Consider the following 26044-nt stretch of genomic DNA (forward strand, 5'->3'; position numbering starts at 1 on the left):
TCCCCATTGGCAAATGATTGGTACAGCTGCGTCAGATGCCAGATGTGGGAATCGTGGTAGCTCCCAGGGCAGCCAGCACACACATTCATTATTATGCCCTGGGCATCACACACGACCTGGCAGTTGATGGAGGGGCATCCCTTGCGGTTAATGTAGGCTCTACCCCGCTCACCGGCTGGTGCTTTGATGCGTATGTGCGTGCAGTCTATTGCACCCAGCACCTCAGGGTATCCCGCTATTTGCTGGAAGAGACGATATTGCTGGCCACAACCTCACGGTCATTAGGGACATATATATGATCACTGACATGTGGTGACATGGCATCCAGGAACTGGTGCAGTACTCTGGAGGCTGATGCCTGTGATATCCCCATCATATCACCAGTTGCTCTCTGGAAGGTACCTGTTGCTAGTATTCTTAGGCCAACACATACCTTGGTTTCTACTGGGATGGGTTCCCCTCTGTTGGTTCTGTGTGTGAGATGTGGCCTGCACAGCTCAACAATCTGCTGCAGAAGGTCTCTGTCCACTCTGTAGTGCTCTACTATCTCCAGCTCATGTAACCCATGGTAGGTGACCCTGGGCCTGTATACTCTTCTCCTTTTCCTCACTCTGGGTTGTCTGTCAGCGTCTGCATTGTCACCACCCTCAGCAATTCGCCTATGCATGATTATAATAGCCATGGCAGCCTCTAGCATTTCTGCTCTGAGTTCAGCTTTTTTCAGTTTTCAATTCTGATAGCTTAGTTTCTGGCAGTATCTCTTGTGAGAAACAGCCTGCACTGCTCTTTGTTGTGTTTTAAGTGCTGGGTTGGGCTTCTAGTCTGCCTGTGTAATTGCCTGCTTCTAATTGTTTCCACCAATTAACTCTAGTAGTAGCTTCTGTCAGTTTCCATGTATTTTAGTTGTTTCCTGTTTCCTCTCTGTTTCCTGAGGGGGAGCAATGTGCACACCAGCTTAAACACACTCACAGTTACTTAAACACGCGCCCACACATCCCTACACGGTGTTACATGCCCGCACACATCCTTACACGGTGTGATTTATTTTAAAACGCGCGCACACTGCCTTCAACATGTGCACGCCCGCGCAAACCGTTGTAAACAGTTTGCAACACGCTCCCACATGTTAAACCTGCCTTACATGCACGCACACGCGCGCATGCACGTATATCAAGAAAGTTTGAGTGTAGGGATAGTGTATACCCTCAATTTCTTGACTTTCCTAGTGTTCTGTTGAGACACACCTCCCTCCCTGATGTCTGTCTGTCATCTGTTACCTTACATTGCCCTCCAATCTGGTACATTTCTTTCTATCCTTACCCCCCGTGATGTCACCTACCTCTTACTCTGTTCCTCCCCCTTCTCTAAGTCTTACACTACTCAGAAAGTGCTCATTACCTATGTGGCAGTGTGATTCAGTATTGTAACCCTCATTTACATAGGATTGCCTAGTAATGACTAGTTACATGTCTTACACGGAGCTTCCCCCCCTTGACAACCACTACATGGAGGCCATATTGTTTTTGGTCTGCAAGTCCATCCATTGACATTCAATGTACTACATAAATCTCACAATTGTGGGCTTATAAGCTTCGGTTTTGTTTTAGGTAGCGCACCCGTTTGCTGGTGTGCTGCAGTTAAACCCAGAAATCCTGTGAAAAAAAAGTTATATAACTTATTTTGCAACACTTTTTCATGCCAATGGCCACATATTTGGCCATTGGCATGCTTAATGAAACATATGCACCCTTTATTAGGAGCTGACATAGCTCCATTTTTAATTTTGCAGAAATGTACTCAGTTGTCAGCTGAGTACATTTCTGCAGCTAACACGTCCGTTACACGGACTGGTTTTGGCTTCGTGGATCGCTCAAATACCTCATTTGCATATCTTGGAGCTGCAAATAAGGTATTGAGCATTTCCATGCCCAGTCCATGTAAGAGACGTGTTAGCTGTCTCTTACACGGAGATTTGGGCTGTTCCTGAATCAGGAGGCTTACACGGAGGCTTACACTACTCTTGAACTCCGTGTAAGCCTTCCTGAATCTGGCCCATTAACTTTTACATTAGATGTTGTTTCATGGTTGAATACTTATATATTGAATTTAAATGGACTTCCACAGGTTAATTCAATACTATTTTAATTAATTAAACACATATTTAATTAATGATGTCATAAAGGTTTTAGTTTAAATTTTGGTAGCATTTCTGTGAGATGTAATAGGTCTGAAGAAGCCCATGAGGGTGAAAGCACTAACCTGGAATACTAATAAACCTTGGTTTGTACACTACATGCTTGAACTTCTATGTAATATTGCAGCTGGATTCTGTGTTTGGTCCGATCGCCGTGGAGTGCTCTGGTGCTGTTTTTTTATTTTTTACATTTATTTTGTGTAGTCATCAGAGCATTTGCCCTCATTTCGCTTGTTTTGTTATTTTAATGTACTTTTTTACACTTGCGATAAAAGGGACATGGCTGATAAGAAACCTGTGAACATTGAATTACCCTACAATGTAGGAACAGTTTCAATGAACTGGAAAGAGCTGAATAGGTTCTCTGACTGCGTAGCAGGATGTGACAACCCTCTGATGACGTTCGTTGTGACTGAACAGGAAGAAACAGAGGGTGCTGAGTCGATGGAGATACTGCATGGAATAACAGAACATTTTGAGCTGCTAGAAGCGGATTTTTTTAAATTAAAGAAACTACAGACACAGAGATAACACTTCGAGGTCTGCATACATAGGAAAATTATACCAAGAGGCCTGAGAATACTCAAGATGCCAATGACAGGAGCATTATATCCTGAATTACTCTACAAGTGGCAACAGTTGAATATTGAGGTGAGTGTTAAAGAATTAGAACTACAAGAAAAAATGCGAGCTTGTCAGAACTAAGTTACAGTTAAATATCCAACAGCCATTGTGGAAAAATTAATGGAACGGCTTTTGGATAATGTATATCTTTTTGAGAAAAGGTTATTGGAGCAGAAACGTTGCAAAATTCAGCGAGATACTGCCGATTTTAAAAACGGCCATGTCTTTACATGGCCAAGGACTAATCTTGTAAGAAATACTGACTATAGAGGACATGGCTCTCGCACTGTTAATGAATATGATGTTGTAAATAGGAATAATTTTATTTGTATTTAAAATTTCAAAGATATACAGAGCACCAGTAATAATCTTGTTATAGACAGTACTGATTTGAGTGTCCAGGATAATGTCAGTAATGTCAGTATTTCACAACATACTATTTTAAACCCTGTTCCAGCATTAACTACAGGGGCAAGCCCAGTAGAATTGGATAGTAATCCACTGGCAATAACAACATTAAATGCTGATATACAATTGATGGTTTCTCCACCATCAGGAGGCACAGAGCTAGTAACTTTAAACAGGTCTGACAATCCCTTAAGTAACAATGCTACATTACAGGAACCTGTTATCAGAAGGAAAGTTTCAAATGTAAATTCCTATAAAGAAATGAACAAACACACTCCTTTCCCTATCAATGAGGCCCCCAAGGGAGAGAGAAACAGGTCAATGAGCAGGGGCAGACAGAAACGCAAGGGCTCAGGGGAGGAACATCTAGGCCCGACGCTCAAGAGGATGTGGGAGACAATACCCAGACATTAGTTTGGAATCTTTCCAATAGAGTTTTAACAGGAAAATGAACTCTCTGTACTTAACAAGGGACTTTCATTTATCCCCTCCATGAAATGTAATTTCCCAGATTCAGTGATTGATACTAAATTATTTGGAAGAAATGTTCAACTCAAACTAGATTATGGGGGACATTCACTATTGTGTGAAGATAGAATTTTTAAGAGACCGAGTATATATATTCCTATACTACATCCATTAGTAGATGCTTTTGTTAAAATGCTAGAAGAGGATTTACATGAACTAAATAACAATAGTAGAAAGAAATGGTATGGTAACTTGAATTCACAAAAGAGAGTTGCTATGAATAATTTGAGGGATGATAATACACTAATGATTAGACCTGCTGACAAAGGAGGACCAGTAGTAATTGTGAATAAAATGGACTATGATGACAGTAAAAGAACAATGTTGAACAAAAGGGATTTCTACTCTATAATATCCATGACTGAAATAGACACACGAGTTAGAACTATTAGAAGTATGCTAGAGGACCTATCTAAAAGCTAAACCATTAGCTTGGATTTATATACATTTTTCACAGTTGATAATCCATTGATTTCTGTCATTCAAGGATTACCTAAGGTCCATAAGAATCCATATAATCCACCTATGAGACCTATTGTGGCAGGAAGAGGATGGGTCACTGAACCTCTTTCTTTGTACATTGAAAAACAACTCAGAAAAGTTGTGGACAGTTTCAGTCATATTTTGAGGGATACAAAACAGTTTTTACTGGACCTTTATAGTAGAATAAACGTATTACAGACTGACACATATTTCAAACTAGTGCCTCTTGATGTACAGTCATTATTCACATTAATACCTAACCAACATGGATTAGAGAGTATACAGAGATGCCTAAGGGTGAATACTGATTACACCATGTCCCAGATTGAATTAATTATTGGATTACTAGAGGTAATTTTAGAGAACAACATTTTCATTTTCAATGCAACTAACAGTGGGTAAAACTGCCTTCCAGTTTATAGCCTGCTACAGACCACCCTCCCAAACCCAGGAACCCCACTCGGCCTTCCTGAGAATACTGGAAAATATGAAGGTCTCTCCAAACACCATTCTGTTGGGTGACTTCAACTACCCTAACATAGACTGGGAGCATTACTCTAGCTCCAACACCCTAGCCCAAAGGTTCCTAGAATTTATAAACTCAAATGCTATGGAACAACTTGTTGCCACTCCCACAAGAGGGGAAAACATACTGGACCTGATCATCACTAACATGGGGACTCTATGCTCCAGACCGGAAGTGTATCCCTCACTGGTAAGATCAGACCATAAACTAATCTCACTAGATATTCACATCCCGACCCCAGCCCAGAAAACCACAGTGAAAAACTTCTCTAAAGCAAATTTCACACTCCTCAAAACCGAGGTGGAATCCTTCAAAGCCCCCAGGCCTGTGGAAAATACGGCCCAGACCGCAGAATCCTATATAATCACATTCTATGAACACCTTCAGGAATGCATGGATCATGCAATCCCAAATAAAACCAAGACCCAATCCTCCAAAGTTAGGCGTCCTGTCTGGTGGACCCCAGCCATAAACAAACTATACAATAGAAGGAGGAAGCTACTACATGATAGAGCAAAATCCCAAAAATGGAAGGCATCTCTGATCAGTATTAGCAAACAACTACAGGCACTCATAAAATTGTGTAAAGCCAGCTTTGAGAGAAAAATTGCACAGGACACTAAGGATAATCACAAGGCTTTCTTTAGTTATGTTAGGAACCTGGGTGGGAATTCCCAGATATGCTCAGAATTAGTCCAAATTGACAAAAAATACACTGAACCCACAGACATTGCCAACATCCTAGCTGACAGGTTCAGCACAAACTTCCCCCCTTCCGCACCAAAAGGGCAAATATCTATCCCAGTAGAGTGCTGCCTCCCCTGACATCTCAGATGCTCAGGTAAGAGCCACCCTCTCCAAAGCAAAAAACACAGCATCAATGGGACCAGACGGTGTCCCGGGCTGCATCCTACATGAACTCCAAGAAGAACTAAACCCAAACATAAAACTACTGTTCAATCTCAGCCTTACTACAGGATATGTACCCAAAGAGTGGCGTACAGCAACAGTGGTCCCTCTCCACAAAGGTGGCGCCTCAACGGATCCTGGAAACTATCGCTCCATAAGCTTGACTAGCTTGGTCTGCAAAGCTATGGAAAGGATCATCATGGACCTCATAAATAAAGATATTGGGGACTGACAGACACTGGATCCTACCCAGTTCGGCTTTGTTAAGGGTAGATCCTGCCTCTTAAACCTGGTCGATTTCTTTGAAACAGTCGCCAAGGCTATTGACGAGAGGAAGGTGGTCCACACAGCCTATCTGGACCTTGCAAAAGCCTTCGATACAATATCTTACTCGGGCATTATAGATAAGCTCACCAGCTTTAATATAAACCCCTATGTCACTAGATGGGTTGCAAACTGGCTCAAGGACAGAACCCACATGGTTAGAATTGCTGGAGCCATTTCAGACTCCAAACCAGTTACAAGTGGCGTCCCACAAGGCTCAGTCCTGGGACCTCTCTTGTTCGGTATATATTTCTCGGCGGTACAGGCTAACACGGAAGGACTGTGGCTGACCAAGTTCGCAGATGACTGTAAACTGGGCGCCATAATAGACTCTCCAGCCGACACAAGCATCCTACAAAAGGGCCTCATAGAAACATACAACTGGTGCCAGGGCCATGGCCTCAAGCTAAATGCCAAAAAGTGTATAGTCATCCCCTTTGGCAAAAACAAAGTGCACACAAATTACCACATAGGTGGTAATCCATTAAGTATGGAAGAAGTAATTAGGGACCTGGGGACCCAAGTTGATAGCAATCTCTCATTTGACAACCACGTGGCCAAAGTGGTTAGAAAAACATTTTATATAGCCCACCTAATCATGAAGGGATTCACATCTAGATCAGGGGAGGTCATCGTGCCTTTTTACTCGTCCTTCATCAGGCCCATAATTGAGTACAATGCCCCTTTTGGGATGTACCTTACCAGACACCTGCAGCAACTGGAAAGACCCCAAATGTACCTCACCAAGAGGATCAAAGGGCTCAAACAGATGCCATATGCTGCCCGGTTAAAGAAACTCCAGCTCTACTCAACTTGAACCTCAGCACTGAAATAAATAGGACATGCTGGAGGGACAGATTCATAACCCAGAGGCTCCCTTCACTCTGGAATAAAATCCCAGTCCAGGTTAGGCAGAGTCCCTCATTGACTCTCTTCAAGAGGAATCTTGATGAGTGGATGGGAGATAGTAGGTTAACCCGGGTATCACTTCTGTGTCACTGTTAGACAGAGGCACAGTATACTAACCTCGAAAAAGGGCATAGCAAAATTCATTTAAAATGGGTGGCGAAAGCCAAACACACTCTGGCTAGGCTTATAAATGCCCTAGGGCAGATAGCCTAGTATGAACCTATGAACCTGTGAACCTATGACACTATTTATATTCAGAAGGATGGTGTGGCTATGGGCACTTCATGTGCCAATAGCTACGCCAACCTAGTGATGGAAGATTGGGAAAAGGAAAAGCTATTCTTACTAGATAGCTTTAATAGGCATGTCATTTTTTTATGTTAGGTTTGTGGATGACCTCTTTCTTCTGTGGACAGGATCTGAAGATGAATTACAGAAGTTCTTTTGTGAGGTCAACTCTTTGACCAATTTTTTGAAATTTACAATGGAAATATCAGATAAATGGATATAATTTTTAGATGTATATATTGAAAGGTTAGACAGTGGTCTACTTAATACAGGTGTGTATAGGAAAACTTATTATAAAAATTCCCTATTACATAGAGGTAGTATGCATCCCCGCTTTGTTTTTCATAATATAGTGAGAGGATAAGCAATAAGAGCTTCACATCTAAATCCTACAGATGAAGGGTTTGAAAATGAGTTAGATCAGTTACGCGAGAGACTAGCTGTTAGATCCTATACACCAGAAGAGATAAATCTAGGGATTGAAGGGGTACATGATTTGAGAGCTCAGTCTGCATGACTATACTTTGCAGGTTCTACAGACTCAGGAAGAATACCAGAGAGACCCCGTGTCATTGATGTGACAATTAATAAACCTACAGTTAGAGTCTCGTTGAATTACACACAAGACATTAGCAGTGTGAAAGAAATTTTTTATAAAAATTGGGGAGTCCTAACTACAGATCCTAAGTTAAAGGAGACAGTAGGAGAAAGACCTGCATTTGTTTATAGAAACAAATCTAATTTGCATAGATTACTCTGCTACCCCAGAGGTCCAGCTATACTTGGTAGAGGTGATACAATATAATGTACCAGACCATGTCATAAATGTAGTTACTGTCCATTTGTCTCTGGGAAATACCTGTTTTATACAACCTGTCACACTGAAACAGTTTCATTTTAATATTTCAGCTAATTGTGACACAAAGCATGTCACATATCTAGCCAGGTATGTGGCATGCAATGCATTCTATGTAAGGAAAACCAATAGAAGGTTACGTGACAGGATACAGGAACATTTGTAGAGTATACGTACCAAATCCCCCCATAATGTGTTATCAAAGCATGTAATGACCACAGATGACACACACAGTTTTAAATTTCAAGTATTACAAGTCAATACACCCAGTTCTAGGGGTGGGGATATAAGAAATTTTATAGAAAGGATAGAGGCTAGATGGATTATTATGCTAAGGGCAGATCAGAGACCCGGACTTAATGATAGGGTTCCTATAAAACCGACCTTGAAAAATAGAAGGTTGGTTGTTAGATAAAAAATTTTAAGTTTAGATAGGATATTGTATTTGAATATGCTATGTAATATTTTTTTATATAGTTTTTATATGAACTGGTATAACTTGCATGTATAATATTTTGTTAATGTTTGATATACCTGCATCCATCTATTATACAAGTTTTTAAATGTTTTCTATATACATACATATATTTTTAAATATATTTTTCTTCATATTTATATATATATATATATATATATATATATATATATATATATATATATATATATATATATATATATATATATAATTTGTATATCTAATATATTAACTTTTACTTTAGATGTTGTTTCATGGTTGAATACTTATATACTCAATTTAAATGGACTTCCATGGGTTAATTTGATACTATTTTAATTAATTAAACACATATTTAATTAATGATGTCATAAAGGTTTTAGTTTAAATTTTGGTAGCATTTCTGTGAGATGTAATAGGTCTGAAGAAGCCCATGAGGGTGAAAGCGCTAACCTAGAATACTAATAAACCTTGGTTTGTACACTACGTGCTTGAACTTCTATTTAATATTGCAGCTGGATTCTGTGTGTGTTCCGATAGCCGTGGAGTGCTCTGATGCTGTTTTTTATCTTCTATATAGAGATGTGTTTATATAGAATAACACTGCTTGAACAGAACCCATGAAGACTCTTCTATTGTCTCCTAAGTAGGAAAATGACATACCTGAATACATTTTTTTCTTAAATGTCAACAAGAGACATTGCACAAATTCAGATATTTTAGCCTTTTATAATAACTCAAATGTTCACATTCATGGATGGCCTTGGTGTATTTCCACTGTACTCTTTCCAATTAGCTCATGCTTGTTTTCCTATAAGGTTTCCATGTTGTTATTCCATATTCTGATTTTGGTCTGATGTATATTCCAAACAATGATTTTATCATTTCTGATTTCCTACCCTTTATAAATCTTTTTATGTAGCCTATAGTTTTTTTTTTACTATCATAAATCAATGGGTTGATATGATTAGAAAAACTCAAAGCTGGATCTACCCATATACCCACATCCTTAAATGTACAGTTTCAATGACTGTGTGCTGTAATAAATATTCGCCATTCAGTCTATGTCTCACAACTCTCATATGCTATGCTTTTGCTGTATAAATCAGCATATTATTCTCCTGTGCCCAAATGGTCAATTCACTCAAGTCCATTTGCAGACATACTCTGTCTATAACACAAGTAACCAGTTTATCCATTTTCAAGTCATCTGAATGCAGACTACAGAACACCTCGGATGAAAATGATAGGTCTGAAAGATACAATATGAACAAGTATGGGCCTAGGACAGAGTCTCATGGTACACCCTGGCTGTAGCCAAAAGTTTCACCTGTCCAATTGTTTTATAATGCTTTTCAAGTCCATATGTAAGCCATGCAGCTGTCCATCTTATAAAGATTACATCAATACTTAGTTGTTTAAATTTGGTACAGCACGGCACAAATTTTAATTTATAGCTGTTATTATATTGTTACAAAATATCCTGTTACAGGTGGTAACAGATCTATTTTCAACATATGCATGCTGATATATGCTTTAAAATCCAAACCATTTCAATTATGATAATAATTTATACAAAAAGGTTATTTCTTGTTTTATATAAGCCACATGTCTGCACTTCTTGTGTATAGCACACCATCATGCGCTGCCCTGTAGCAGTAGATACCATTGGTGGTTATAGTAGCAAACGCTTTGCTTGTTAAATTTTTCCTTAGCACTTTGTTTCTGGTCCTCCAGTAGTTTTGCATGGCTCAGCTCTACTGTCAGGTAGAACACTAAGCCTAACCTCAGAGGTTTCAACACATCTCTCACCCACTAGCCATTCCTAAGTGCAACCTCTCTTCCTGACCATATAAATTTACCTAACACAATGGATGCACAATTTCCCACAGTTGCTCCAGTCACCTTGGTTGACATGGGCATCCTGAGACAGTGTAGTAACTGCCTCATGTTCACCAATAATGTGCTGCTCCTAGACCACACAAACTCAACATGTGAGAGAGCAGTGCATCAGTATTCATTAAAGATAAATAAATCTCCAGACTGGTTAGACAGCATGACTCCCTGGAGATACTTCAGCTGGAATTAACTGTTGGTAGGACACCTATTCAAGTCATTGCCAAGTTACAGGACCCCCTCCATGAACCAGGACACCCACTCTTCCTATTTGAATCTACTTGACTCTATCAAGGTACATCCAAACACCATGGTTTTGGGCAACTTTAACTACCCATCCATTGACTGGGAAATTACTCGTGGAAACTCATTTGCTCAAAGGTTCTTCGACTTCATTAACTCCAATGCCCTGGACCAGCTAGTTGACACCCCCACAATGGGTGCCAACATCCTGGATCTGGTGCCTACCAGTATTGGGGACCACTGTAGCACTCCCATTGTGAGATCTTCCCTGGGAGATCTGACCATAAATCAGTGTCATTCAAATTTACTATCACACCTGACCCCCCCCCCCCATAGCACAAACTAAACTAAAAATCTTCTCCAAAGCAGATTATAACCTCTTACAGGATGGTATAAATAACTTCACTGCACCTCCTCCCTCAGATGGAACTAGCAACTATGCCGAGTTCTACACAAATGCTTTATACAAACACCTAACAACTGCATTGACTTGGCCATACCTGATAGGATCAAAACAAGCTCCTCAAGTAAGAGCAAACCTGTCTGGTGGACAGCTGCCATTAATAGGCTCTACAATAAGAGGAAGAAATTGCTGACTAAGAGTAAGAGGGTGCGAGCCTCAAACTGGAAACACTCCCTCCTCAGCTTAAACAAGCAAATAAAACTCCTTGTGAAGTCCTCCAAACCTAACTACAAATCTAAATTAGCTTCCTCATCTAAAGACAACCATGAGGCATTCTTTAGTTACATCTGTAGCCTAAAAGGAAAAGCTCAGATTTGTGCTGAAATGGTAGTTAATGATACCACATATACCAAGCCTGTGGACATTGCTAACTTGTTAGCTGACTGGTTCTGTGAAATCTTCACTCCCTTTTCCCAGCCACACTTTCCCAAGACATCCCTACCACCTCTCCTCTACCTTGTATCTCTAAACATCACTTTGTGAATGTCCTCTCTAAGGTCAAAAACACAGCATCCATGGGACCTGATAACATCCCAGTCATCATGCATGGTCTCAGCAAGAATTAGCAATGCCAGTGTGTAGTCATTTCAGTCATAGTCTAAGCACTGGCTTTATCTCAGCTGAATGGAAAAAGTCCAAAGTTACCCCCTTGTACAAAGGTGATGCTTCCACTGACCCTGGGAACTATAGACCTGTTAAACTGACTAGACTTATCTGCAAGGCCATGGAAACAATCATCATGGACCTTATCAACAATGACAATGGTAACCTCCAAACTCAATTTGTGGACTTCTTTGAGACAGTCACCAAGGCCCTGGATGAGGGGAAATCTGTGCATACAGCCTACCTAGAGTTATCCAAGACTTCTGACACTATCCCCCACTCAGGCATAATTGATAAACTCAGCCAACTAGGTATCAACCTGTGTATCATTAGATGGGTCGCTAACTGACTCACTGATATAATCCATATAGTCAAAATAGGGAAATCCACCTCCAACAGCAGGAAATGTGCTGGGCCACATGTGTGTCCATATGGCACACACATGCCAGTCAGGGAGGTTCACATACCCAACAACAGTCTCAGCCAGCAGGACAGGTGTAGACAAACACAAACAAAGGCTGTGCCTAGGCCTCTGAATGATGCCTATGGGTAACCACTGCCTCCAGGCCTACACAGATAGACCAGATCAGGTCAGGCAGTGTGATGCTAGTTATGAAGGGTAGGAAGTCAGAAACTGATATGTAGGTCAATCAAACCTAAATTCTGTAGTACACTGCTATGCCTCTAGTCAGTATGATAGGTTAGAAAACAGAATGAAATGGAGTACCTGACATACCAGTACCATCATAACAAATGTGTACAAGTGTGAGGTGTGCCCCCCAATCATGTATAGCAATGTAGAAACAGTCAGGTGTGACCCCCCATATCTTATGTAAACATGTAGTAACAGTCAGGTGTGCCACCCCCCAATCCTATGTAGACATGTAGTAACAGTCAGGTGTGCCCCCCAATCCTGTGTAGCAATGTAGCAACAGTAAAGTGTGCCCCCCATAGCCTATGAAGACATATAGTAACAGTCAGTTGTGCCCCCCCAATCCTATGTAGAAATGTAGTAACAGTCAGGTATGCCCCCCAGTCCTATGTAGACCTGTAGTAACAGTCAGGTGTACCCCCACAATCCTGAGTAGCAATGTAGAAACAGTCAGGTGTGCCCCCCAATCCTATGTAGAAATGTAGTAACATGTATGTGTAAGTATAATACCAGTGGAGCACAGATGCCAGAGGTGGCCAATGTAGCAGGATAGATTGCAGCATTTGTACAATATACGAGTATGTGTGTGTTAGATTGGTGTGTGTTTCATATTGCGTGAGAGTGGTCAGTATGTATGCATGTTGAGATATGACCTGGTGGCCATTGACCACTACTGCTGATGACATGGCCAAGTCCTCACAACTGCAGTGCCAAAGACAATTTCCACCAGTATAACACATGCTAGCAGTAAACCATTGTAAATTTATGGTGTTAATATGTGTCACCACCTGAAAGATTGACATGGCATGGCTGTTGGGCTAGATATACAAGCAGTACACAGGGGAAAGTACCCCATACACTCAGTATATAATGTGTACCGGTGAAATGGACACATCCTTGGAATTGTGCATACAGGTATGCATCACATTATCTGGGCCTGGAGTAGGGAATACTGTCGTCTGCCCGAACACTTGCAGATCACAAAGGTGATAGGACTGATGTATTGGGAAACAGCTGAAGTACCTGCACATGCCAGCATAACTGGAATACCCCATGCATATCTGTGCATCAGATGTGAGTAGTGTCCATAGCACACATGCACCCAGCTCACCCAAACCCCACCCACAGGTACCTCTCTGGTCATATCCCTGCTGTTGGGAATGGGTACAATATGACCCCCACCTGTATATGGCAATAGCGAAAGAATGCAGCATGCAGTGCAGGTGTCCCATGCAGGTGTGTCCCTAGCTGTAGGTAGCACCCTACCAGCATCCACATCACCTGATCAATACTGATAGAAAGTATTGGCATGAACACCTAGTAGACCTACCCTGTCACCCCCAGAGGAATATATTGTATGGTAGTCTGGGACTGTAGGAATGACAGAATGCAATGGTCTGCATCACCACCAAATGGCCTACAGGCCTCTGCCAAAGACCTGTGTCTCACATGTACTGCCAATGCATGTTATGTCATGGACACCCAAATAACAACATAACACACTCCACATAAGCCATATGCAAGGCCATGTGGACAAACCACAGTAACATGTCCACCATGTCCCACTGCATGAACTGTGGACCAACACCAAAACACAGCTGTGATGTGGTGGTAACCTTAGGGAAAGTATCAGAGAATGTATGCATAATGTATGGAAGAGGACAGAATAATAGGGGGGTGGGAGCATGGGTAGCATGGAATGTGCAAGGTCTGACACACAACCATGTGCACACACTATCCCTGGCTGCAAACACATAAATGGGTGGCTACAAACCTGCCCGTACACCACAATGGAGTAATGTCCTGACTTATGGCCCCTGCCTCTGGGTAACCTGTATGAATCTGTATAGCTGTGAGGTATTGCCACAACAAGATAAGGCCATACTGTCATGTCGATGGATGTACAAATATGGGATCCTCTGCCAGCACTGTACCAAGGTGCTGAACTGGATACACAGACCCAGCAACAAGTGTCTGCAGCTCCCCCTCCAGAATGGCATAACTTTCCATGAATATGGAGACATTTGCCCACAATACTGGACACAGCTGCATTCACCCTTGTTCCTCAGGACATCACTGTGAGCAAGAATGTCCACCTGACAGTACTTGAGGACATAAAACATCACAGTGTATAACAGTACACATGTCTGAATATCTCTGCTAACACCAGTACCATGTAACAGAAGCAGCACAGACACAATCACCTACAGTACACACTATCCCTTACACAGTTTGACCCCATATTGCCAAATGATCTATGGATACCCTGCAGAAACACTTTGCTATCTGTAGGTGTACAACACAAAGGTCTGCACTGGAGAACAGAATACCTGGAATGGATCCACACGTTCAATACAGAAAGACATACTGGGCATGTTCAAACACTTAGAGAAATGAAGGCAATGTCAGACAACAACATACTGAAAGGTCATACTGGGCATGCTCACACACAAACAATTGAAGCCCATGTCTGCAAACTACAGTGGACAATTGAAGCCCATGTCTGCAAACAACAGTGGACCATACATATCTAACAGTTGCAGATGTTAGTGCATACACTCATCAGTATGCACCAGTCATGCTTTGTATAGACACTGGATGGGAATACAGACATATATCCAAGGACAACACACTATAATATGCCAGAAGAAGACATACAGAGATGTGTGGAAGAAAGTGACTGTGACAAAGAGCCATCAATCATAAGGTCTGTCACACCCAGCACACAGCCAAATGGCTGCAACCCCATGATGTGTAAATATCACTCACTGTAGAAATTAGCCACTGGTATCCATCAGCATTATAGACTATGTGGTGCAAGTGGTAGCTATGCAACATGACTGTACAAGACAGTAGTCATTTAGCAGCTGTATACACATACCTGTGGAATATAACCCTGCATGTGCCTGTATGTGGTGTGTCAACCTCTAGATGTATGGATTGTGGCCCATGCCACACACTGCCCTCCCCATAGCCCTACTATGACAAGCCTGTTGATGTCATCCACTTTGAAATACACCTTTGGGAATGGTGTAGCCCAGTAATCTCTGTGCCATGTCCTAAAACTGTGTAATACTGTAGTGTGATAAACTAGTTAGGTAGGAGTTCTAATCCCAGACATGACAACTGTGTGTGTGTGTTTGCATGTGTATCTCCGTCTGTGCAGGGAGACATGCTTTTTAGGCTAGTCACACTCACTACAATTCAAATGCCCTACTGTGGCAAGGCTACCAATGTCATTCACTGTGAAATATACCTTTGGGAAAGGTGTAACCCTATTAATCTATGTGGCATGTCCTATAACTGTGTAATGCTGTAGTGTGATAAACCAGTTAGATAGGAGTTCTAATCCCAGACATGGCAACTGTGTGTGTGTGTGTGTTTGTGTGTGTGTGTCTCTGTCTGTGTAGGGAGCAATGCTTTTTAGGCTAGTCACACTCACTACAATTCAAATGCCCTACTTTGGCAAGCCTGTTGATGTCATTCACTGTGAAATACACCTTTGGGAAAAGGGTAGCCCAGTAATCTCTGTGGTGTGTACTATAACAGCATAATGTCGAAGTGTGATATAGTAGTTTGGTAGGGGTTCTAGTCCCACACATGGCAAGTATGGATGTTTGTGTTTGTGTTTCTTTGTTTGTGTAGGGAGCAATGCATTTTAGGCTAGTCACACTCACTACAGATCAAATGCCCTACTTTGGCAAAGCTGCTGATGTCATTCACTGTGAAATACACCTATGGGAAAGGTGTAGCCCAGTATTCGCTGTGGTGTGTCCTATAACAGCGTAATACTGTAGTGTGATATTGTACTTTGGTAGGGTTCTATTCCCACACATTGCAAGTGTGGATGTTTGTGTGTGTGTTTCTATGCCTCCATTGGGAGCAATGCCTTTTTAGGCTAGTCACACCCACAACATTACAAATGCCCTACTTTGGCAAGCCTGCTGATGTCATTCAATGTGAAATACATCTTTGGGTAGGAGTACTCCAGTAATCTCTGTGTCATGTCCTATAATAGCGTAATGCTGTAGTGTGATATAGTACATTGGCAGGGGTTCTATTCCCACACATGGCAAATGTGGATGTTTGTGTGTATGTTTCTATGTCTGTGTAGGGAGTAATGATTTTTAGGCTAGCCACACTCACTTCAATTCAAATGCCTTACTTTGGCAAGCCTGCTAATGTCATTCACTGTGAAATACACCTTTGGGAAAGGAGTATTCCAGTAATCTCTTTGGTGTGTCTTATAACAGTGTAATGTTGTAGTGTGATAAACTAGCTAAGTAGGAGTTCTAATCCCAGATATGGCAGGTGTGTCTCACTGTGTGTCTGTGTTTGCCATTTGTATCCTGTGTGGAGGTGGCTGTGAGTGTGTAACAAATGGACTCATTGCGAAGTGGGTTTTGCAAATTTCTTATATGGTGGCCTTGTTATATGTCACAATGTCCACCTTAAAAAGATAACAGATGTGAAATAGCCAAGAAGCTGGTATGGAAATCCATACCCCTACATGTGACATCAAGGCCTGGCGAGCAATGTTAGCAACCCTTGTATTACACAGAGAACACTCTCAACCCATGTCTCATACACAAACAAAGGCAACAACTGCTATGTTGGTAGTACCCTGCATATTGTCCACAAATAGTAGCCATGGTGTGACTGCAGTGGACGACAGAGGGCATGGCACCCTTTCCATCAGTAAAATATGCATGTACATGCAGACAGTGTGCCTTCACTATGCTTGCCACTGGACGCCTGCAACACCTGTGGTACCATCAAATGTGACCCACAAAGGATATACCATGCCTTATACACATGCCCTGTATGGACAGATGCCACTGACACCAGGGAATACCTGTATCATGCTATCAATGTGGGTGACGGGGCAACCTGCTGTCCATTACCTCTTCCCAGCACATGAGGCCAGGGCAGGCACATCTGATTATAACAATCTGTGTACACAAAATGGGCCAGACACCCCAAGTACAGTTCCACATGTCACTGTACATGCATGTGGGACTTGTGCACATCCCAGACAGTGTCCATGTCATGGACTAAAGAACACATACATGGAAAGCATTGAACAGCAATGGCCACACACAATTGTTACCCAGGTGACTGGATGGTGAATACAATACCCACCTGTGTGGGCCAATCCAGACACTACACCCCTGAGCCACACTGCAGACCATTGTCATGTGGCCTGATGCCAAGGTATACCCTTCACCTAGCTTTTTATAGCCTTCTGGCACAGGAAACCACTATGCACCCGTGAAGCAATGTACGCATGCATGTTAGTACTGGCACCTTGTGTCTGTGTGCGTGGTGTGTGATGCTTTTGACCATATTCACACTCACTACAATCACCATTGGCATACTGAAGCAGGCTGTCTGATGTCAGACACCTGCACATACCTTTTGCTCATATAACCTCCAGATAACTCCTGTGGTGCATGTGATACCTGCACAGCACTGTATTGTGGTAAACTAACTAGTGAGGAGGTGTATTCCTGACTCTGCCAAGTGTGTCAATGTATGTGAGTCCCTGAGAGAGTGTGGCTGTGTTGACATTTACACCTGTCCATGCGGACAGGCACATGTACTACACCTACCATATCGCTACCATATCACTGTTGCAGATGTCACTCACCATCACATATATGTTTGGAGAGCTCCTCAACATGTAAGCTATGTGGCGCATCCAATAACTGCATAGACATGTGATAGAATACATAGTCAGGGGTTTGATACCTTGAACTGGTAAGTGTGTGACACAAACATGCTAAGGTTTTACTCTTCCACCCCCTCACTGACTTATCTTTGCCTCTGTCTGCCTCTCTCACTCCCACTCTGGAGAATTACACCTGCTTTGCTTAGGCAGCAACATGTATTTTGTAAGTGATGCTCATGATCAGCTGAAGGCCTTTGCATGAATCACAGCCCTCCTCTAGCTGATTGCTTGTGGAACAGCTGTGGTAAAATTCCCATAGCTAATTGCATGGAAACACACTCCAATATCTAGGAACATCATGTTGCTGTTGGGCCTTTTCATTCACTGTGAGCAGGACCTAGATCTGGTGTTTGGCAAACAGCATCACAGATGGAGTGGGGATTACCCCCTAACAACATACACTGTAGAAACAGGCCAACACACTGGATGGGGATGTGCCTGACATGACTACAGACTGTTAAGTGTTGCTATTCTGCATTTGGAGTAATTTGGTTTAACAGGGTGTGTGTGGATATGGCGAGTCTACATGTGTTAATGCCTGTCATGACAGTGCCATGTTTCTGTGGAAACCCCCATCTGTAGGGTCATCTGCAGACTGGGCAGTGTATGTGGTGCCTTTTGTTTCTTGTGTTATTCACAGAGCACCTATCTGTGAACTGCAGAAGCATAGTGTGAGGACCGCAGTCAGTACATGGTGACAGCCCTGAGAGTTATTGACTTCATATCCCTCTTAGGACATATGTCACAACAAATCCTGTTACAAAAGTAAATGTATGAGGTTATCACAGAAACATGTCAATATTGCCCCTGTGCTTGTGCCTCCAGCCACATCTCTGTCAACTGTTGTACATATGCCATGCAGTAAGAGGTGCATATGTTCTTTACACCAGAATTTATTGACATCACATCTGATAACAAGCCAGTGAGATATCATACTGCTACACATGTTATGTATAGTAGGGGTTATATTTGAGGACATAACCTGGGCATTCTGTAGTTGTGTGTACAGTACTGAGGTCTGTGTACATATGGTGATTGTTGATTTTTTTAATTTTTCCAAGTCTTTTGGGTTTCTAATACCATGATGGGAATAGACCCTATTCCTAAGTCAAAGTATGATTAAAGTTCATGAAACTAGTATTGTTTCACTCTTTGATGTTAGCCAAAAGTGCTCTTCACAGCATCCGCAATGTGCCCAGTAATGACTCCTTCTGCAATTTGTACAGTGTTACATGAATTGGTAACATATCTAAATACAATTGTAAATTCTTTTTATAAGACCAGTTGCTCCTACTACTATTGGAACTGTCTGAGTATCCTTCTTCCACATGGCTCTCATTTCTGCCTGTAGATCGAGGTATTTTATGACTTTGTGTCTCTCTGTATGCAAGACACTGTAGTCACTAGGTGTGGCGATTTCAATGATCAATGCTACTTTTGTCTTCTTTTCTTGGACCACTATATTCGGTTTTCTAGCATCTATCTTTTGGACTGTTGGTATTGGGTGATCCCAAGTGACAGTGTGTGTATTGTGAATATGTACCTTGGCCTGTGTACAGACTGTGGTAGATGTCATTGTTCTTGGTCCTGTTCTATCTGATGTAACATGCTGCTCCACTGTATGTTACCCTATTGGCTTACATGTTTGTAGGGCCAAACACACACATGTCCCATACCACAGACAGGCATCAGACCACACTGTGTAGTGGCTCAGTATATGTAGGGTTAGTGTGTGAGTGGCACATATGAGGATGATGTTGATCAGGTAGTCCATATACTGTAATATTACGATAGCTTACCATATATGACTGTGGCTGTGTGCACATTGGTTGTGGTTATGCACTTTCATACAGGTGTCTGTCACTATGTGCTGTGACATGCCACACAGGTGTCTGTTACTATGTGCTGTGACATGCCTGTAGAGTGTGCTATATGTGCAGTTACATGTGTATTCCCCCATAAGAAATGTAGGCCAGTGTTGTGGCAGTCTGCCTGTAGCCTGCACAGTGCTTTGTTGCATGCCTAGCAGCTTAGTGTACTTACCCAGTGTGATGTTATGTCCAGATACTTGGCAGATGTACTGCTGGCAGGCCACCATAACAGTCATGTATGTCAGACAAAGCAGTGGGATGCTGTACAGATGTATGTCACTAACTAGTGGGTAGTATGTGACCATGGCACCTCTGTACCAGTGGATATTATGTGTTAGGACAGACAGGGGTGTGTGAATGCATAACCTATGGAGGCAAATGTATACCAGTAATTACATGATACACCCATCTACATGGCTGTTAACATCCGCATTGTCAGGCTTGGTCCACATGTCTGGCACTGAGGGGTTCTGTTTATACATATGGACTGACCAGAGTGTGTCAGACTGTCCATATTTATTGGCCATATCTCTGCTGTAGTCCACAGGATCATTACTGTGCTAGCAGTGGTACTGTACTATTATGTCCTTAGGATGTCAGTCAGTAGCCGGTGGCGCACATGTTAAAAGCAGATGTGATCTCCCACACACAACATGTCTGTGAAGACAACCCTTATCACAGTAGCAATAGTCTACATATATACCTACAATACATACCTGACATATCCTTGCACTAAGAGGTTGGGACTATTTGGGCTGAGGTAGGGCTCCACTCCATGTTCAGGAGACATGGTGAACATATATGAATATATAATTATCCATATATCTATGTAGATATATACACATATACATAGTGACACACATAGATGGATATGTATACGTATGTATATATACATATAAACACTCAGATATATACATATACACAGCAATATATGTCTACACATATACTGATAGAGATACATATGCACATATACTTATGGATATCTACATATATATTGACAGTAATAGGTATATCAGAATAGATATGTATGCACATATAGGTATCTACATATATATATCTACATAAATAGGCATATCTGTACACATAGGATGTGCATATATATATATATATATATATATATAGAGAGAGAGAGAGAGAGAGAGAGAGCTATACATACATATATCTATATATTCATATATATACATATATATATATATATATATATATATATATATATATATATATATATATATATATACATACATATATATACATACACACACACACACACACACACATATATATATATATATGTGTGTGTGTGTGTGTGTGTGTGTGTGTGTGTGTGTGTGTGTGTGTGTATACACATGGCCATATATATGTTGCACTATACAGATGTGTATGTACATGTAGACATATATCAACTTATTATATGTATATATCCATATTCCTGTCATGTGTAAACCTCACAGTTGGCATACCCTCCCAGATGTATCTCACTGTATGTATCTGCTATGAGTACATTATGGTAAAATGACATATGTGATGCAACAGTCATATTAATAACAAGTACTACACAATTGTGGAAGTAAAGGCAATTGTTCAATACTAATCAATACGTGTATTGACAGATCTATTGGAGAACAACAAGTGTCTTCACAGTGGTCATGGCGTAGTGGCTACATGCTGTAACTATAGTGTACAGGGTCCTGGGTGCAAGAGCTGTTCATTTTTTTGCTGGGTAGAGCAAGGGCTGTCAGATACAGAGTGGTTAAGGCACTTTTGAGCAGCTTTAAGCACATTTGCTTGGGTTTGCGTGAAGCTAAGCAGTGCTAAGCTATTGGTAAACATACGGGCGCTTGCACAGTGTAGGCTTTGCTTACCAGTGCGCAAATCAGCTTAGCTATTACATTTTAGCAATGTTGATACTTGCTAAGCATGGCTTAGCATTGGTAACCAGTTCACACCACCCAGTCTGATAACATAGCAGGCTAATGACATCTGTAATAAGTGTATGTAATGCCATGTACAATGCATGCGCCTATGTGTTGTCATTACAGTAGCAAGGGGTATGAGTGTCATGTGTGGGACACAGGCGTATATGAGGCCTGTACAGCACTGTTATCCATGTGAATGTGTTACATACATGGGGTAGTAGCCCATGGCATGTTGTGTATCATGGTAGTACTACTGTTGACAGTGCTTACCCAGACAAGATTAGAGTGCCTAATGTAGTACTGAAAACAGGCACACCTGCAGGCATAACTGGACTCTAAGGCTTCCCTGTTGTATCCCTGGTGTGTGAGCTGTGCTGCAGTGTATAACCCCTACTGGGTAATGATCCGACATGTGGAATTTAACTGTAGACTACCGTCTGTACATCACATGTTAGTGAGGGCTTCTGGCTTGTAGTTATGGCATACATATTGTTGTCAAACATCTATCTGGCAACACATTCATCCTACTGCATAGCTACTTGCCAAGCTGATGACTATCAGTCCCTGTACAGATGTGCAGATGGCAGGTATCCAGCTGGGATATGTACAGGCAAGCTAACCTTTATCTACACTGACATGTCTGCCCAGCTGTGTAAGAAATAGCACATATAGGAGATAACACCCTGTACACACCACTTGTCATGGGTTCCTCCACTACACTATCACAGTCAATAGAACATGCTTGGGTACAGGTCTCCATCACAGACACTAACCGTGTGTTGTAATGCATGTTGCATGCATGTCAACTTGATCACTTCAGTGGCCATTTGCAGGAGGCACTTGGAAGATTGGCTGATGCATGTCACTCTCACCCTGAGGGTCACCACAGTAGTGTCTGTCGATAGATTGCCTGCTGAAACATGGCAGGTGGCAGGATACCACTGTACACACAACCCATACACAACCCATCTCTCCTTGGACAGTAGCTAGGTACACAGCTATGACCATCTGCAGCGATGCACCCCAGTACTGACGCATGTGTACATGTGCATGACTAAGTATAGCAGTGTCTGTGTGTTAGCACACCTGTACTTGGGAATTCTATGAAGGCCTTCACAACCACTGCAACACCCATTGCCATAGTCAGTTGTGGCTGCTGCTGTATGGGACATTACATGTACCCTGTTAAGCTTCTCTCCATACCGGATACACAAGCCTTGCAGTACCAGCATAACAGTGTTGTACAAATGGGTTGATAGGCATGGGATACCCATTGTATTCTGGCAAGTGTGTGTATGTGTGCATGCCCGTATATCTGTAGGGTACAGCATTCCGAGGCCACATACTCCTATTACAATACCCATTGCCACACAGTAGTACAGATAGTGTTGTTGCTACCCATAGGTGAGGCATGACAATGCAACACCCTACTATGGGTGTGGCATGTGCATTAGATGCATATCCCTGTAGTATCACTGTTGGGATATACAATGGGTTGTATAGCAGTCATGGCCAATGTGTGATGGTGGGTATGTCAGAGTGTCATCATGGGTTTCAGAAAGTACAATATCCACTGGTGGATGTGGGTGCTGTGTACACTGTCATTACACCAAGGTACACCTGGTATATGCCCCATGTACCACGTTATGGTTACCACTGTCACCATCAACCGTGCAGGAAACTGATACCACAATCCAGGCCAGTTATGCATGTGCTGTGTGCAGCCTTCCTGTAACACATTGGAAACATGGTCAAGTTAGTTAGCTAGCAGAGATAGGCCCAGCTCTCTCGGACATGTGTCTGCCTGTTATGTGTATATGAAGGTATGTCACACTATGTATTGTCCATATACACCCATTACATCCCCCATTAGCATAATGTATATATTTAGGGATATTCTGCATGTAACATGTAAACTGGAACACACCTCACCCTAAACGATGTGTGGTGTGTGCAATGAAAGCCACACTACATACCTGGGTAGGGGTCTAGTCCCAGTGTTGCCAAGTAAGAGTGTGCATGTATGTGGATGGGTGTACATCAGGTTTCAGATTATACATGTCCCAGCAGCTCACCTGTCCATGTGGCACAGGTAATAACTGTTATACAAACCTGTGACGTGTTCAACTGTACTGCAGATAAGTCACAGCCATGGTGTCACCACAGTGCCCTACCTCATTGTGGAATATGACTGCAGACCATCCTCATGCTGACACATGTACACCTACAACACAAATGGATATCATTATAGAGACCACAATCAACCAGTGTTACTAACAGCTATTATGCATCATTGCTGGATGGCTACACTACCTGAAATAAATGCATTACACTTTACTCCTTACAACATGTCACACTTCAGTACTGTGGTACACTGTAGTACAGTCATGTGCATTAGAACTATATTAGCCTGTCCCTGCATCGATGGTATGGATGACAGGGATGTGACACAGGTATCATCATATGCACTGGGTGTGTTGTTGATTTGCCAAAGGCCAAGGGTGGGCCATACATTTGACACCATGTGTGTGGGTGAGGGGTGTAATGAGGTGAACTGGACATGGTGATGTGGTGTGTGTAGGTATGTGGTTGTCCTAGGTGTGTTCATATAGTATGTGGGTATGCATGCACACAGTTCTGCCATGTGGCTGCCCTACACAGGTGTTTATGGACAGCTGCAGACCATATCTGGCAGGGTGTGCAGTTCACTGCCTCTGGCCATGGACATGTGGATTGTGCCTGCAAGGGGTTCCATGGGCATGTTCAGGTACAGGCCTCAATGTGCTACTCTCACCTGATGATGACAAATGTCCACTGGAATCAGGTCCTTCCTGGGACTGGCCAGGACCATGTGCTCATGGCCTGCTGTGGTGTGCTGTGGACAGCACCCCCCCACAGTGCCGGGGCTTGTACTGCCACTACGGGAGCCCCTTGGTGTCTTAGCACATCCATATTGACTACCAGCTGTTGGCATTGCTAGCCTAAGTCCACGTGGCTGTCGCCGCACTCCCACCACACATTCAGGCATGGACAGACCATGGTCAATGAGCGCCATCATCTCACCAGACCATCTATCCATGAATTCAGTTAATGCACAGATTGCACCAGCCAGTTCACGGGCTGTGTCACTTGCAGATGTGAGAGCAGCCTTCTGCAGCCTGTGGCCCTGTATGGTGTAGTGTTCCATATGTGCCTACGCCACCATGACAGCCTAAAACATGCGCCTGCTGGTACCAGCTGTGTTGCAGCTGCCAGTGTCATGATGACCAGTGGCCCTACCAAAAGCACCCTGGGACATGTGCCTATATGGTGCCCTGCTGGACATCCAGCTATGCCTGCTGCATCCAGACACAGTAGACATGGTTATCACACGTTCCTGTGCACTGCCACCAAACCCCAGCTGTCCCTCCGCTAAGGCCACTGGTGATGGGGTATGTATAGGCACTGAAACTGTGTGTGGGGGTGTGGTGACTAAAAGGGGGATGTCAAATGATGGTGCTGTTTCAGCTCCTGACAACCTCACCTGTGCCTCAACAGTACTATCATCATCTTTGGTGCCTGTATGGACACCAACATCAGATTGCATGCAGGAGGGACCCTGACCCACCTCTTCACCTGTGGGGAAAAACAATAAACACACTTTAAAACCTGTACAGCATTATATAACAGTACATACACACACACACACACACACACACACACACACACACACACACACACACACACACACACACACACATGCACACACACACACCACCGTAATACCTACCTGCCCATGACTACAGACAGTCCCATGTATATTTCCATGTGTTCCCCATTCTGCATCACACTTGGTGACATACACTCATCGATACCACTCATTAACATATCAGTCCTCTAAATGCCTAGATAAGTGTTCACAACACAAGGCCTATTACTATATTACCTGCCTGACCTGTGTGTAGTGGCTATAGATGGCCTCACTGCTGTCATTCAGTGTTCACCCTGTGTATGTCCGGACATTATGAGCATGGCCCCTATATGTATGGGCTACTATTTTCACTCCATAATATCACACACTGGAGTGTCATGTGTATGTATTGCTCAGTACATGCCAGATATGCTGCTCAATCAGCCTATCATGTGACAACTGCAATATATGGATACACTCCCTGGTGTTGACTAGT

This window comes from Protopterus annectens, chromosome 5.part0 (genome assembly GCF_019279795.1).
Source record: "Protopterus annectens isolate FY-2018-M chromosome 5.part0, PAN1.0, whole genome shotgun sequence".
Lineage (NCBI taxonomy): Eukaryota > Metazoa > Chordata > Ceratodontiformes > Protopteridae > Protopterus > Protopterus annectens.